Source organism: Xenopus tropicalis, chromosome 1 (assembly GCF_000004195.4).
Source record: "Xenopus tropicalis strain Nigerian chromosome 1, UCB_Xtro_10.0, whole genome shotgun sequence".
Classification (NCBI taxonomy): domain Eukaryota; kingdom Metazoa; phylum Chordata; class Amphibia; order Anura; family Pipidae; genus Xenopus; species Xenopus tropicalis.
In genome coordinates, this window is record NC_030677.2 from 190,274,982 (window position 1) to 190,291,817 (window position 16,836).

Here is a 16,836-nt window from a genome sequence, read left to right on the forward strand (position 1 = left end):
TCTATAATAGCGCTGCTTTCATGCAATGGGAAAGTGGAAGGCGTCTCTGAATGGTATTGATTTGCTATGGATTGTGCGGAGCTCGTTATTATCTGCCCCAGCACAAGGCATTAACATCTCAGCATTAAGTATGTATAAGCTGTGCAGTGTGAATTAAGTATATATGCTGCTAACCTATTTAGCATAGTAAGTATTGAGTATGTATGCTGGAAACCTTGTCTTTATAGTGTACATTCCATATATATATATATATATATATACACACACACACACACACACATTGAGTATCTAGTATATTGACAACTGAGTATATAGGCTGCTAAGCTATTTATTATAGTGAGTTGAGCATACACTCACTGACCTTCCTGCACAGCTGTAGGAATAGTATTCCATATGGATATAGGCAGTCTGTGTGTGTCAGTCCATCCCACTGCGGGAGGCACAGGAAGGAGGCACAGGAACAGGAGCCCCAGGGTTGCAGTTGGGGGAGGGGGAGAGCTGGAGGCACAGGGGGGCACAGTCAGAAGTCACATACAAACAGACACTCTGAGGCATAGGTAGAAAAGTTGTTGGGGACAAGATGAGAGACATACTGGGTAGGATACCAGGACAGAGGTGAAAGGCACTGAGTAGGATAGGTTTTACTGGAGGCACAAAATATGGTGGAGACAATTATGGAAACTAGTAAATAGCAAACTTGCAGTTTGTAGTATCTAGATATCCTTTCTCACAGTTGCTTGGGTCAGGCTCAAATCCCATTGGTTTATATGGAAGGCAATGGGTGAAATGTTGGTTTAATTATATTTATTCTTCAGTAAATAGACTGCATGTTGGAATTCTAGTGCACATTTGTAAAATAAAATGTAGCTGCTGCTGAAACTGTAAATTTCACTGTTACACTGTATCATACCACCAGTAATGTACCCTTGTGAGTACTACTAATATCATTTAGAGGCCCAGGTGGGGGTGGGTCCAGCTGGTTTGGAGGCTCTGGGGAATAGTGGTGATATAGGGACGCAAAGGAAGTAAATGAAAGGGACAGATGGGGGCACAGGGGAGAAGGCAAATGAGGGAACAGGAGGGTGCACCACCAAGCGACATGGGAAGGATCAGCTGGATGCACAGAAAGAGAAGCAGCTGGAGGCACATCAAGCTTGATAAAGGGGTTATTTTGCCCCGTTGCACGTTTCTGAGTGCCAGTGCTTTTCTACTATACTACATGGCATGGATTATCCAGGAGTATAGCAATACCAAGGATAGGTTAAGAAGATGTTGGAGGCACAAAGAGGAAAGTAGTTGGAGACAAGATGTGGTGGTACAAGGTGACTCAACTAGAGGCACAGGGTAGAATAGTAGGACAGAGTAAAAAAAGGCACAGAGGTAGAGGAGCATCAGCTGGAGTCACAATTCATGGTGTGACAGTTGTGAGCACAACTTCAGAGAAATGGAGGCTCAGGCATCTGCAGACAGCTGGAGGCACAGAAGACAATCAGTTTTAGGCCCAACATGATTAACTGAAGTAACTGGGAGGAGAGTACAGTGTCTGGAGGCAGAGGGTAGAACAGAGTGGGTTCAGCTGGGCTAGAGGTTTAAGGGAGAGAACAACTGCAAGCATGGGGGTAAAAACAGAGGGAAAGAACAATTGGGAGTATAAGAAGGGGTGAGGTGGAGGCACAGAGAAAAACTTAAATGAAGGAGCAAGAGAGAACATTAGCTAGAGACTTCAGAAGGATCAGTTGAATGTACAGAAAGGGGAGCAACTGGAGAAACCCGGAAGAGAGCAGTTTAGCCAGAAGGACAGCAATAGAAATAAAAAGACAAGAATGTTACTGAGCAGGAGCAGTTGTATTTGAGAAGGTGTCCAGTTACACTGTAAGCACCATTAGTGAATGATCACCCTGCCCCATGGGTAAATAGCATAAATGATGTCATTGGAGTGTGTGTTTATGTCCAGTATGAACAGATACATTATTATTTAATTATGGAACTCTGTGCAGCACATTATGGAGCCTGTATGGGCCATGTCACAGGGGTTGTTGTAATTGTTGCTACAAGTAGCAGTGATTAGACTTCTCTGCAGCCTGCTTTAGGGCTAATACACACAGTTAAAGATTCATTCATTTGAAAAAATGTTTTTTGCTCACGTTGTCTTTAAAAAAGTACATCAAAGTAAACTGAGCAATAATCACAAGCATTTATAAATTTGGATTAAATTAAATGAATTGTGTTCCTTATTGAGAGCCTAACAGTGTGCAGCTGGGGGAAGGGAGGGGTTTGTTTATAAAGAGGTTTCTCAGTGGACTGCTGATTTGCTTTGATTCTGCTCGTATGAGTCAGGAAGTAGAATGTGACTTTAGTTTCAGTTTCGGATTTCCCCTGTTTTACACCAGAATGTCACATGATCTAATTAATATAGAACTTTGAAATAGAGAAGCGCTCATCATAGAAGCTCTAAGGCTCATTTAGAAATACAAGTGCATATGGAAATGCATGAAATAAATGTAAAATCATGCAAGTTTGAACATTATTCAGAAAGGATTATTGTTCCTATACATGCTCCTTGCAACTGGTGGTTTAGCATCATTGCTCTGATTCAGCCAGCACTTATATGGTGAGTACAAGTGGAAAGCATAGGGTGCATGGACAAATGGGAGGCCTGAAGGTAGGGTTCCCTTAGCAAGTTATTATTACTAACACATATTTAGAAAGCACCAACATATTCTGCAGCACTGCAATAAATGGGGGTATACATTGAACATATGGATTTACATACAAAGAACCCAAAAACAATAAAAGAGGTGAAGAGGGCCCTGCCCAAAAAACTTGCTCCTACACACACTATTAATTTGCACTAGGGATGCACCAAATCCAGGATTCGGTTTGGGATTCAGCCAAGATTCAGCCTTCTTCAGCAAGATTGGCCTGAATCCATGGTCCTGGCCGAACCAAATCCGAATCCGACTTTTTGTCACATAAACACAGAATTTTCCATTTTTTTGCTGCGCGCTGCACATTCGTTTCTTTTTATCCCATCAGTAATGAAAATTAGGATTTGGTTTGGTATTCAGCCAAATCTTTTACAAAGGATTTGGGGTTCGGCCAAATCCTAAAATACTGGATTTGGGGCATCCCTAATTTGCACCTAGTAGCATACAAATATACTAACACCATTATTAACCTTGGGTGCTGAAAGAATTAATAAAAAGAAGAACTTCTACTGCAACTTTGCACCCAATTTAAAAAAAACATACTTTGGAAGCAAAATTGTTAATTGTTCACCTCACTGAATTCTGTGAAAAACACTACATTGTGGGTAAAAAAAAGGTGACTCTACACATTGCTTAGGATCTATACATCTGTATGCAAGCAGATTTTGGTAGTAGGTCTGTTTGCAGGTACAAATGTGTATGTCTATGTTTATGTTAGTGTTTCTTTATGCAATTTGCTGTGTAAATGTCTTTGTTGATGTCTGCCTGAGGTTCTAACTCAGTGGAAGTGTCTGTCTGTGTTCTTGTCTTATTGTCATTGTGTTTTCTCTTTGCTGTTGTGTTCAAATTGATCCTTAGTTGTGTGGTTGTCACAGGACCACAGTTCTTAGTAAAGATAAAGACATACACCCAGTACATTCAGCCCTCCACTCATATAATCCCTATATACTGTACCTTCTGGCTGATCCAGATGATAACCCCCTCCAAAAAAAAACAAAACAGCCTTCAGTTTGCATGGATATTCCACTCTCAATTAAAGATGACCGGTAGGGTTACTACCTCACCCCTTTAATACCGGCCATATATTGAAGCCACATCTTGCAAGGCTGATTAGGAATTAAGTTAGATGCATGCTGCAGACTGACCTGATTTATATGCAGCCATGCAGCATGCATCTAAATGAGTTGCTAACTAGCCATGTAGGATGTGGATTCAATATATGGCCAATATTAAAGGGGTGAGGCAGCAGCCCTAATTACCAGGCCTGGATTAACCCACTACAATATGCTTCAATACCCATAATGCTATTTTTTTTTTACCTTTTCTAATCTGAGAAGGCTTCTGCCCGTGTTGTGCATAAGTAACAGGCAGATGTCAGCAGTAGTGATATTGGGAATCCACAGCTTATTAGATTTATGGGCCATCAATGATTTACTTAAATCAAACCTCTAGTCGTCAATGGTGGCATTAATCAAGGAGAAGAGCTTGTGGGGTCTGATCGTGGATCTTAATAATTCACTGTGGCATTGTAAATCATTTGCTTGCCTGACAGGATACTGATAGCCTCACTGTAGCATGGTTTATTTGCATTATTGCTATAGCAGATGTGTCATTCTTTCCTAATATACAGATAGAATAGGATGTTGTATGCAGAATCCTTCTGGATCAAAGAATGTTATTTCGTTTATTGCTGCTTATTCTGCAGCAAGCTCTGCTAGAGACCTAATCAAGCATTGGCAAGCAAGGAGCACTGACTGGAGGAAAGCTCATTTCTCCTACATTATTTTGAGAGTTACAGAAAGCGACTTTTACGAATGACTGAAAATATCCATATAGGAATGTGTAAAACAGTGGCAAAATTTGGGGGTCTGGCCCCCCAAAATGTCTTTTTCTGGGCCCCCCTGATGACGATGTGGAAAAAATAACTGGTCACCTACGGTGTGCAAAAAATCATGGGTGACCCACAACATACAAGATGGGCCCTCCCTACAGAGGAAGCAGAGCTGGCCCTACCGGCGCCATGGGTTCTGCTTCCTCTTTAAATGTGAATGTAAATGTGTCTATAGGCATTATGTGCATTTACTGTATGGATGTGTGTGCTGGTTTTGGAGTAGCAATTCTATATCCAAAGGTTTATCCCAGCTCTTGTCAATCAGGAACTAATACCAAGGAGTCAGGATTTTGTGTGATCAGTAGTGATGGGCGAAATAATTCGCCAGGCATCGATTTGTGGCAAATTTCCGTGTTTCAGCATTGGTGGATTTTTTTGGCATAACAGGCGTCAAAATTGACAGCAGGAAAGAAAATTGTCGCCAGCGTCGAAAAAATTGTTGCACAAATTTTTTGCCATTTCGCGAAATTTTTGCAAGATTCGCAAAAAGGGACAGATTCACTCATCACTAGTGATCAGTTACAGATAGGAATCCACCATATATCTGTGTGTTGTGTGCACAGCGTGTGTACGTGAATAAAGATGGATTACGCTAGCATAGCTCTAGGCTGCCCTTTAAGCCGGCGCCTGAATCGTCATGATGCACATGTTCTATAATTAAACCCAGCTTAGTGTTGCACCCCATGAATAATTCACCATAATAATTCCCAATGAGCCACTGAGCTGTTCATGATGTTACAAAATGTGTCTGATTATGCAAGACAATTAGTTGATTAAGGGAAATCTAGATGTGATAATCAATAGGAAACAGTATCGGGCTATGATTTTTCATTACACTGGGCCAGCATTTTACACAGAACATTACAGAGAGTGTTCACGCCATAAATGGGGCCACACATGACCTACACTGTATTCCTCATAAGCACTTCTAGGCTTTTTAAATGTTCACATTTTAGGAATCTCTCCACAGCAGCTGAAGCAACAGTACTTCCTGTGTAATGGCGGTCAGTGGGTCATGGATAGGGTTGGGTATAAGGCAGTTTCTGGTCGGGTTGGGTAGTGGGTCCAAATGGTAAAAATGTCGGTTGTGGGTCTGGGTCATGGGTTGCAGGTCAGGGTTAGGGTTTCAAAAATTGGACCTGCACAGGACACTAGTTTGGGGCAAAATGTACTTTATGTTTTGTAGACAGGAAAATGACTTAGTAATGGTATAACTACAATGTCTTGAGATTTGATAACTGAGAACTAACCTGTTCCCACAGTAACAGAATCAATGGCTTTAAGAAACCAGCCCGTATTAACTAGTGAATTATCAGGCATACGGTATATAAAATAACAGATGTAATGCAACTCATTGGCTATAGCTGCTGATACTCTTATTGGACCAACAAAATAAAAGGAAGGGCATGTCTTAAACCATTGTGCTTCAAAAGAAACATGCATGTCTGGGTGCATTGCTGACTGCAGAATTGTGCAGCTGAGCCCTTAATGTGTGTGTGGGAGGGAGTATTTTGGTCTTTATGGTCAATATAGGGCTGGAACTTAATCCAAGGTTTTAAAAACTTACATGCATGATTTATAGCGTTATATAATGAAAGAGAAGGATATACTTCTGCTTGAAAACATAAAACCTCCCCAGACAGTAATGACTTAGTTAACTGCCTGTTAAATTGGTCAGAAGGCCAGTTATGCTACCCATGTGATCATCGCAGGCTGGAGAGAAAATGGATCCAGTGCTTTAGATGAGTTATAGCCTGCTGCCAACTACAAGCCGCAGTGGGAAATACAGTTGCTGGACTGAGAAAGATATTCATGGAAGGCTCATTACTGGGGGGAGATGGTAATAAGGCACAAGATAGTGGTACAAATGTTGTGCATCAAGGGAAGAAGGGATTGCAAAGGGATGTTTAGTACTGCAACATGCTGTCAAGGCTTTTGTCCCAAGAGGAATTGGCCTTGATGTTTAGGGTTCTGTTTCTAATATTGGATCTCAAGTTAGAGACTTGTAAGAACATGTAAAAAGTCACTTGGGGTGGGGCAGGCGCAGTATATAAATGCGTGCACTTCCCATGACATAGTTACATAAGGACTAGGTTGGGAAGTCTAGAAACCTTACACTTCTCCAAGTTAAGGCATAAGAGATAGATCAGCCACCAGTAGTTTAATAATCCTCCCTATTGTTATCATATCTTGCTAATTTTTTAACATTCCCTAAGAATCACTCAATGGAAGGAAAGCTGTACAGCGAAATAATGGCACTGAGTAGCTACTCAGTAGTATCAACCAACAGTACACAGGAAGTGCAATTGCAGGGGTCAAGTTGGGAATCTGATTGCTACTAATCGTGGTACCCCACATGCTGCAAATACTGCTTAATAAAAGTCTTTGGCTCATAGGTGGATAGGGTTATTTTTACAATTCATTATTACTTTGGAAGGTGGACCCAGATTTTACATTTCCCATAGGAAGGCATCAAAACAGTATACATTTCGGAAAAACCATAAAATCGGGGTTCTACTGTATATCTAATATGGTAGGGAACCCAGGGCTATTCTATATTCAAAACTCTCCAGTACACCCAGTGCACAGAATAGGGGGGCAGTCTTCTCCTTTACAAAACCGCAAGCATTGGAGGATTAAGCCTGTGGAACCTATTCTGTGGTCTTGGAAATCTCTTTTCTATAAAAGCTTATGGCAAGGGGGTGGACTAAGCCCTGTGACTGGAACTAATGCCCTGGGCAAGAGACACTAGTCCTGGGAGGTGCCAGCCTTTGAGGGATATGACTGGAGAAAGGTTATTTGTGGTTATAATTTTGCGGCTAAGGGCCCCTGTCTTCTGAGGGTACCTGCACTTGCATAGATGCTAGATTAATTGTGAAACAGGGGACTAGGGAACAGTTACAATAAGGATTAAATACTGATCAGATACAAGCGAGTGACCTGGGTCTTGTGATGTAACATTTTGGGAGCACACCGGACATACAGACATAAACCCAGGGCAAATAGTCTCTCTCTCTCTCTCTCTCTCTCTCTATATATATATATATATATATTATTACCCCAGCTGGTTCTGGGTAACAGACAAAAGAAGCATTACACATAGATGACATCACACACACTGTGTTGTATCAGTCAAGAGAATCTGCTTCCCTTCATAAATCCCTTTAGACTCCTACGTTACAAGTGAAATAAAAGCAGAATGTCAGTATACAGTCTCTCAGCAGGCGCTCCATCTCGCCAGGTCTCGTTGACCAAAGCACAGGTACAGGCATACAATACAACTACTGGGACCCACAGCCAATGAAATGGATATGGGCTCCAAAACCAAGGCAAAGGAAGCACAGCCTGGTAGATTTATCAGTGGAGCATGATAAAAGTTGCTAAGCAACTGAAGAGGAGTTCAAAGGATCTGATTCTAAGCAACCTTAGTGACTCCCTCTCTTTGGAAAGCAGTTTAACCCTTCAGAGACGTAGAATAGGGGTATGCTGCTTAATTTAAAGATACGCTGACCCCCTATTAGATTTACAGCTTCTTTAATGTGCCCTTGGGACTCAGAGTCCTTTTGCTTTCCAAAGAATGCTTACGGTTTGCTCGTGCTTTTGCATTTGAGGAGGCATTTATCATATGAATGCATGTGCTAAGAACAATAATCCATGGGGACTTGCAGCCATTTAAACACTTTGCACATAGCACTTGTCTACTCATATTTGCCCCACTATAAAAACCCTCTGCTCAAGGTTTTGGGTTGTGCCTACCTTGGCAGATACAAGGGGTTGCGCTTGCTAGGGATCCCACTAGTTAACACATGGCTTGACAGGTAAGTGCATGGCACACTTGAGGTACTTGCTACTGAGTAAAACAAAAGTGCAGGGGGTGCAATTGGAGACCCTTATCCCTGCCCCAAGCCTCCCTTAACATGTGCAACTTGTGCCCAGATCTGTCCAATATTCTACCTGGCACAAACCTCTGTATTACAGACATTAGGAGCTCATATCAGTGTCTGTTTGCAAAAGTGGCAATTATGCTGCAGTTCTGGGAAAGAATCTTGCATTGTGGTTAAAACATTATAATAATTATCCGATGACAATGTGGCAACTTGCAATGCTAGCAATGTAATAGGTCTGACTCCCATCAATCTTTTTTTTACTGTTCTCGCACTCTCCTTTTACCATTATAGGTCCCACTTTGTAGCTCCCAGCAAGAGCCATTAGGCTGCTACCTATAGGAATGTAGATTTTAGCTCCCAAAAACAATTCTGTAACTGTTATAATCTCTGTAAAAATGCTGTGGAGGATGGAGTATACTCTGTGGAGGATATACTATATACTATGTGAATAAAGGCATATCATAAATAACTGTTGACATCTTCCCACTTTTATAATATCCATTATCAACTCTGGTAACAGTGACTTTCCCAAGGTAATTAATCACTATGGGGAAATCTAGATTCCAGCAAAACCGGCTTATTATAGAACCCTCTGAGGAGAAAATTGTTGCAAGGGTTTGCTGTTAAATCATTAGAAGGCTAGTTCATGCTTTCATGCAATTGGGAAAAGAATAATTTCTCCTTTTCCTACCTGTATCCATGCAGGCATTTATTTCCAGGCTTAGCTGCTAACCATGTGAGCCTTTAGTTGTCATTATTTTCCTTTATTTATATAGTGCTAACATATTCCTCCTTGCCACAGAGCATATACACTATTTACTTCACTCCCTGTCCCAGTGGAGCTTACAATCTAAGGCCACTGTCACATAAATTAATTTATCAGGAACCAGTTAACCTGTCTGTAGGTTTTTGGCTGGGTTGGAACCTTAATTAGCTTTATTGTGGATACAATATATAGTAAACCTTGCATAGACCTGGGTATTTTAAGGTACCTTAATGTGGCACCATTTGCTTATTCCTTTTGGCAGCCTGCGCTCCTGTAGTGGCCCTGTAGTGCCTTAAGGTGACTGTTCTACTGTCTGGGATATTTTCCTGTACCTTACAGACTCATTGGACTGCAGGTTGCTAATATCCATGTGATCCCAGCCCAGTCTGACCCTGTCTTTAGCTCAACATCAAAATCACTTTCTATACCATATCAATTTGCATTATAAATGAAGCGCATCTGTAGAGAGCAATAAAGAGTATAACCGGTGCATGCCCTCATGTCACTTTATACATTCAGGGTTAAAACAGTACAATAAATTGATTAGATACACTATAAAATGGGATGCAACGGCTCCTTGCTCCATAGGCAAGCAATCAAACAAGCTGCAGATATCCAGGGGAGAGAGGCAGGCAAGCAGCAAATAGGCAAGAATTATCCCAGTTGCGCTTCTGTTCTATTTCTATCGGATGGCAGCAGGCGAGGCAGCAAGGGCAGCATTACTGGCTATTCAGCAGCAACGCTCGTCTAGACGCATTTGTTACGGGGAAATGGAATTCCTAGCTGATCTGTGGACGTGTCATTTCTGATTATATATTAGAATATTTTAAGTCAGGGGACATAGAAATGACAAGGGATGTTTTCATAAGCACATTTATATACACTGTATATATATATATACACTGAAGGATGTAAGAATGTTAAAGGGCAGAATTATTAAAGGTCAAGATAAAACTTGATTTTCTTTCACTTTTCTCCTGCATCAGCATTAAGGGGTGCTGCTGCAAATAGCCTCAGTTAGTAGCACCCTGATGGTTACCAGGGGTGGCAACAAGCTGCTCCTGATTACATTAAAGGGGACCTGCCACCCACACATAAAAAGCTGTAAAATAAAAGTCCTTTGGAAAGTAAACACGAAACCCAAATTATTTTTTAATTGAATCATCCATACATGTTATAAATGTATTTAAAAATCTGAGCTGTCAATCATATATTGCCTGCCCCGCCTCTATGCCGAAGGCATAGAGGCGGGGCTGGCAATATATGATTGACAGCTCAGATTTTTCAATTACAATTACTTTCATTGTCCATTCAGCACTTCCTAGATATCACCTAGATACCAAATGTACAAGATATTGGGGTAAAACAAAGCTTCCTTTATAAAAGTGTACACAAAATGCCTGCTTGCTGTGATTGTGTAATTTCAAGACTGAAGAAAAAAAGAAATTCAACATTTTATACAATGTAAGTAAAGTTTCTTTGGCTCTACTAACATGATACAAAAGGATTTGGAATTATTCTTTAGGGTGACAGGTCCCCTTTAAAAGCTGAGAATTTCAATGCAGCCCCCATATTTGCGATGAGGTCCCCTCCACTCGACTGGTGCTGGTCTCGGAAGCAATTTGCCCCTTTCGACATTTTATCAGTTCTTGCATCTTCTCGCTGCCATTTTCTCATTATAATCTGCCCTTATCCATTCAGATCACAGGGCTCATTCACTTACCCAGACACAGTGAGCAAAATGCAATACTAGACATAATCGCCATGTTTATTTCCCATACTACATTGGGGCAGAAGTACGTTTACGGAAAGTGGTTTTAGATGCAACACACTGCGGGGAAAAAGTGCTATATGGATACATAATGAGCCCTTGGGTGTGTTTATGGCTATGAAAGTTTCAGCAAGAAATGATAGATACCAAGAAAAGAAAAAAAAGTACATGAGATGTGCAGAGAATGTGCGATATTATGGTCACTTTTAATTGTGTCGTTATTCCCAAGGGTTTATCATGCTTGAACATTGTGTGTAAGGATAGTGTTGTTTGATATCAAAGGGTCCCTCAAGCACCTTCAGTGTATGAGGGATATGAACTGCTTATACAGTAAATGTAGTAATAACTGTGAGCTATTGGCTGTACATTACCCCAACCAATGTATATAGGAATATACTGTACATTCCTCCAGGAGTAAGACTTACCCTTGTTACACTGCCATTGCTACTGTATGTGCAAAAGAACCTGCATCTCCTTATTGATGTGGGGCAGGCCAAACTGATACCCTCAAATGCCAAAGCACAAGAGCATACATATATTAATAAAACCTATGTACATGCGTGTGTAAGATGCAAACAGAAAAAGAGTCATTCAGGAAAGCAGTGCAGAGTTCAATGTACAATTTATGGACAAAGATGACAGTGTTTCCCCCCCCCCAAATGCAATGTAATTTCCAAGGATCCAAGCACAATTGCAGCTGCATGGGAAGTTGCGCCCCCCAATACTTGTGCCTGAATACAGTTTGTGCATGTGTGTGTGTGTTTGCAAGTTGCAGTTAACATTATCAGAGCAGGGACTGCCGTACTCCTGGCATGCAGTGATATGCCGCAGTTAATGCGAGCTGCAGTGGGAACCCGGGAACAGATTCATTCAGAGTGGGGGAAGCTTAATAGGTGTTAATAGGTGCACAGTAGAGAAATAAATTGGGAACATTATTATCCTTTATTTATATAGTGCTACCATATTGCTCCTTGCCTCAGAGGGTATACATTATTTACTTCACTAACTGCCCCAGTGGAGCTTACATACTAAGACCACTGTCACATACATTTATTTATCAGGAACCAATTAACCTGTAGGTTTTTGGGATGTGGGGGGAATCCCACACAGACACACAGGGAATAAACACCTTGCAGATATTGCCGTGGCAGCTTGCACTCCTGCAGTGGCCCTGTAGTGTCTGGGGGTTGCCTGCAGTAAAGATCTGCTGCCTGGGACATTTGCCTGCACCATACACTCAACATCAAAATCACTTTCTTCATCATATTAATTTGCATTATAAATAAAGCTTGGACTGCAGGTTGCCAATATCCCTGTGATCCCCGGCCCAGTCTGACCCTGTCTTTAGCTCAACATCAAAATCACTTTCTTCATCATATCAATTTGCATTATAAATAAAGCACATCTGTAGAAAGCAATAAAGAGTATAACCGGTGCAGCTAAGCACTTTAAACATTCAAGGTTAAAACACTACAAAAAATTGATTGGATACACTGTAAAATGGGATGTAAGAGGCAGGAGGGACGCAATGGCCCATAGCGCAACTGTAAGTTCAAAGAGCATGTCTGGATGCATCTTTAATAACCTCAGCATTTATATCCATTGAGGTTGAGTATCAATGACCCTTGAAGACCTTCTAGTAGCCTGAGATTTTTTACACAAGACAGGTGAATGCACAAGTGTTGGGATTAGTACACATATATACTGTACCTAAATGGTCTATACCTGTATATGATTTATATAACACTGAGTACACTAAAATTGCTGTGACAAAATTACTAGTGTTATCCAGAAACCCATTATCCAGAAAGCTCTGAATTATGGAAAGGCCGTCTCTCATAAGCTCCATTTTAATCTAATAATAATTTTTTTTTAAAAATGTGCCTCTGTAATAATAAAATACTACCTTGTACTTGATCCTAACTAAGATATAAAGAATTCTTATTGGAACCATCCTCTACATATAGATTGTAAGCTCTAAGGGGCAGGGACCTCCATCCTGTGTCTTTGACTCTTAACTTATTGCAACTGTGTCTTGTATTTATTTATTATTGTATCTTTGTATTTATTACTGTATCTTTGTATTTATCTATTATTATCTTAATAACCGCCTGTTTGTATTAATGTATTCTACTGTACAGTGTTGCGTACATAAGTAGCACTTTATAAATAAAGATATACATACATATATACATCCTATTGCGTTTAGTTAATTTTTTAATGATTTTTTAGTAGGCTTACGGTATGGAGATCCAAACTATGGAAAGATTCCTTATCTGGAAAACCTTCTGGATAACAGGTCCCATACCTGTACTGTGTCAGGTGCATGCTATGGGAGGTTTTTAAAATAAACAGTTATATTCGGCACCCATAAAAACTTGAGTTGTCCCATCCACTCTTCTTCTTTTGTGATGAAAGATCTGTTTACTTGCCCTGATCCCCCCTCCGCACATTTCTATGACCTGCCAGTAGCTACAATCTCTGTAGCCCCTTGTATTTACTGTAACCATCTGCTAAAGAAATCCCACAAACTGTCCATGGCTGGAAGAAGCAGTAGCTGGGCAACAATTTTACAGAAAATACACTGCTAATAGGAAATGCCCAAACAGCACCTCTCAGGCTCACAAACTTATTGGACTGATTGTTCCCTGGGTCCATTACTAATCTATTCATGGCAGCAAGTGAGCATCATACGAAATGTGAACCCTCGCGGATATTGAAAAAATGTAGGTCACGTTCTTTGCTTCCAGACCCCGCTGACATCTTGCACGCATGGCATTTTATTTGTAGGGTAAAATCAAAGTGACAAGCTGGCCTACATCTCTTAGCTTTAAGGACATTTCTCCAACAAGCTGCATTTTCACAAATAAATATTTTGCTGAATGAAGAGCGAGCAGTAGCCAATCGCTTGTACTCACATATAGAGCCATTCAGTGTTACTGCATTACTAAAGCTTCTAATTATAAAAAGGTTAACATTAGTATAATTTATCTTAGGGAAGAAGTACAAGATAATTTATGTACCCTCTGGTAATCCACTAAACTCAGCACAGGGATTTCAGAATGACAATATAATGTACTGTTGCCCTGCACTGGTAAAACTGCCATGTTTGCTTCAGAAATACTACTATTGTTAATATAAACAAGCTGCTCTGTAGCCATGGGGGCAGCCATTCAAGCACAGGATACACAGTTGATAACAGATAGGCTGTGCAGACTTCCATTGTATTTTACAGAGTTTATCTGTTATCTGCTGGGTAACCTGTGCCTTTGCTCCTTTTTCAGCTTTTAAAGTTTCTGAAGCAAAGGCAACAGTTGTACTAGTGCAGGGCAACAGCACATTATATTTGAATTACTTTAAAGCTTTTGGTGTTACTGTTACTTTAAAATGGCCTAAGCATTATCTGCTAACTGCCCCCCATGCATACTATATAATTTTACAGTATATACTGTAATTCTCTGCAGGGCACACACGCTTTACAAATGTTAAATCTTGTATTGCTGATGTTTTGGATCAGATTCCTTTTCAAAGCAGATGTTTGCTTTAGGGGTTAGTCTTTGCATTTAAAGCTATCTGTCCATATTTTGCCTTCTGTATTGTTGCTTTACAGGCCCTATATGCTTTAGGGCAGTGGCACACGGGGAGATTAGCTACCCCGGCCCGGTGGGATGACGATTTCGCTATGATTTCCCAAAGTTGGCTGAAGTTTTCTTGGGGGGGGGATGTGCAAGGGAACTAGGGGTAGGCAGAAGAGGCAGCTGCCTAGGGCGCAACGATTGGGGGGGGGGTGCCAGGCAGGAACCTCTCCTGCCTACCCCTAGTCCGCTCTCTGCTGTTTATTACGCGGTGGGGGCATTGATCTATCGCATCGCGACCCCCCCCCTGCACAACTGCGCATGCACGCTAAAGCACACAAGGTGGGTCTTGGTCTGCCCCTGGGGGGTGTGACAAATGTCGGCGGTCTCGGAGCGCCCAGATAAGAAACCCGGCACTGAAAATATACAATGCTGATCATTTAATGATAATTGTCTCTACATGTGTTTTGGCAGAGGCAATTCTCAGTATTGTCTATGGCATGGTATTTTCTGGAGTTTGTTGCCGTGAAAAAGCAACTGGTACTAGTAGCTCAATGAATCTTCACCCTAAGTCTTCGGTTACCTTAGGTTTAACTTTTCTCAAAACCTTTCCCCACCCCAGGCCCTTACTCAGGCCTCCTGTCTCCAGCAGCATTCTCTCCAGTGAAAGTCCAAAGAGACCAAGCACATTGTAAATAGGGTTGCCACTCAGCCAGTGTTTTATTGACCTAGCAAGTAAAATACCTGCCAAATCATTACCCTCCTAAGGGTTTGCTTCACTCTAGGCCGCTAGCGATCACTCGATCCAATATAGCTTTATTAAGGTTTCATCCCTCTCAATCTCCTCCACATCTTGTCACTTGCTATTGGACGGCACCCAGGCATTGTGTAACGTTGCAATATAAAACCATATAGTGGTAAATTCAATACAGAGCAAGAGAAATGTTATATGATTAAACAGCACAAATGACAAAGGGAAGACAGGCAGACAGATGAACTCGCTTCACGTTTTTTAATAAAGCAAAGAAGCAGGAACAAAGTTTCCCCCAGGGTTCTGTAATAACTGTAATAAAGGCAGAGCAGATAAAATGAAATTTTTCTGTAGTAACATTACCCACAACTCTAAGCAGTTTCTAATGTATACATGTTTCCTTGAAATTATAGTCAGGTAACATGTTTATTCCAAAAACACAGAATCCAGTAACTTCTAGCATAACTACTAATTTACTTTCTTTTTATATTTTTTCCTACAATGCAGAAATTCCATAAAGGCTTTTGGATGGTGCCAGGACTGATTGTGTCTCAAAGAATCATATTTTGTGGATATTGTTGTTTTCAGATTTTTGGCTGAATATAGGTATCAGGGATGCTAAAGCAAATGATCCCAATGGCTTGGATCCAGTGCAATGCATTGTGGGTCATGTAGTTCCTGCATGCTGTCTGTAAGCTGTGGAGAAGTTGTTACAATTTGTAACATCAATGTTTTTACAGCTGGATTTCACCATATAAAAATAGTATTTATTCATACAAGGAATGGATTACAGTGATAGGGGTATATATATATATATATTAGGGGTTTCTATGTTTTGTTTGGTTCAGAAGCTGGGGTTCCCCTTTAAGGCCAAACTTGAGACCTTAATTCATTGAGCTACTAGTACCAGTTGCTTTTTCACGGCTACAAACTCCAGAAAATAACATGTCTACCCTCCCTACCCTAAATACCACTACGTTCACAATCAGTACACAACCAATGTTCCCTCAACGTCATGCACTTGATAATTTGTTGTGTCTACAAAAAAGTTTGTGAATAACAAAAGTAATTATTATTTTCTCTTATGGGCCCACCGCTCCTTACATCCAGAGGGTGTGCCTAGTTGTATTGAACACCTAAAAACAAAAAAGTGAAAATTGTGAAAGTGAAAAAATCCCATCCAATTCTTGAGAATGTATAATTGTATCAGCTTATGTGAATATAACAGGTTATAAAGGCAATGGAAGCCAATATATTTCTATGTCACAACTGTTGTTGATAACCATAAGAATACCCATACTTTTTCCAGACTTCAAAAAAATTCTATATGATTGTTGATATCACTAACTCTGGTAACCAAAAAATAGATTGGTATCAACACTAAAGATGAACTACAACTTCCATCTTAAAGACTTGGGGTCTGAACGGCGTCTAAATACATAAAATATACCAACCACACCAACTTTAGGCTGGTGCAGCAAGTACAG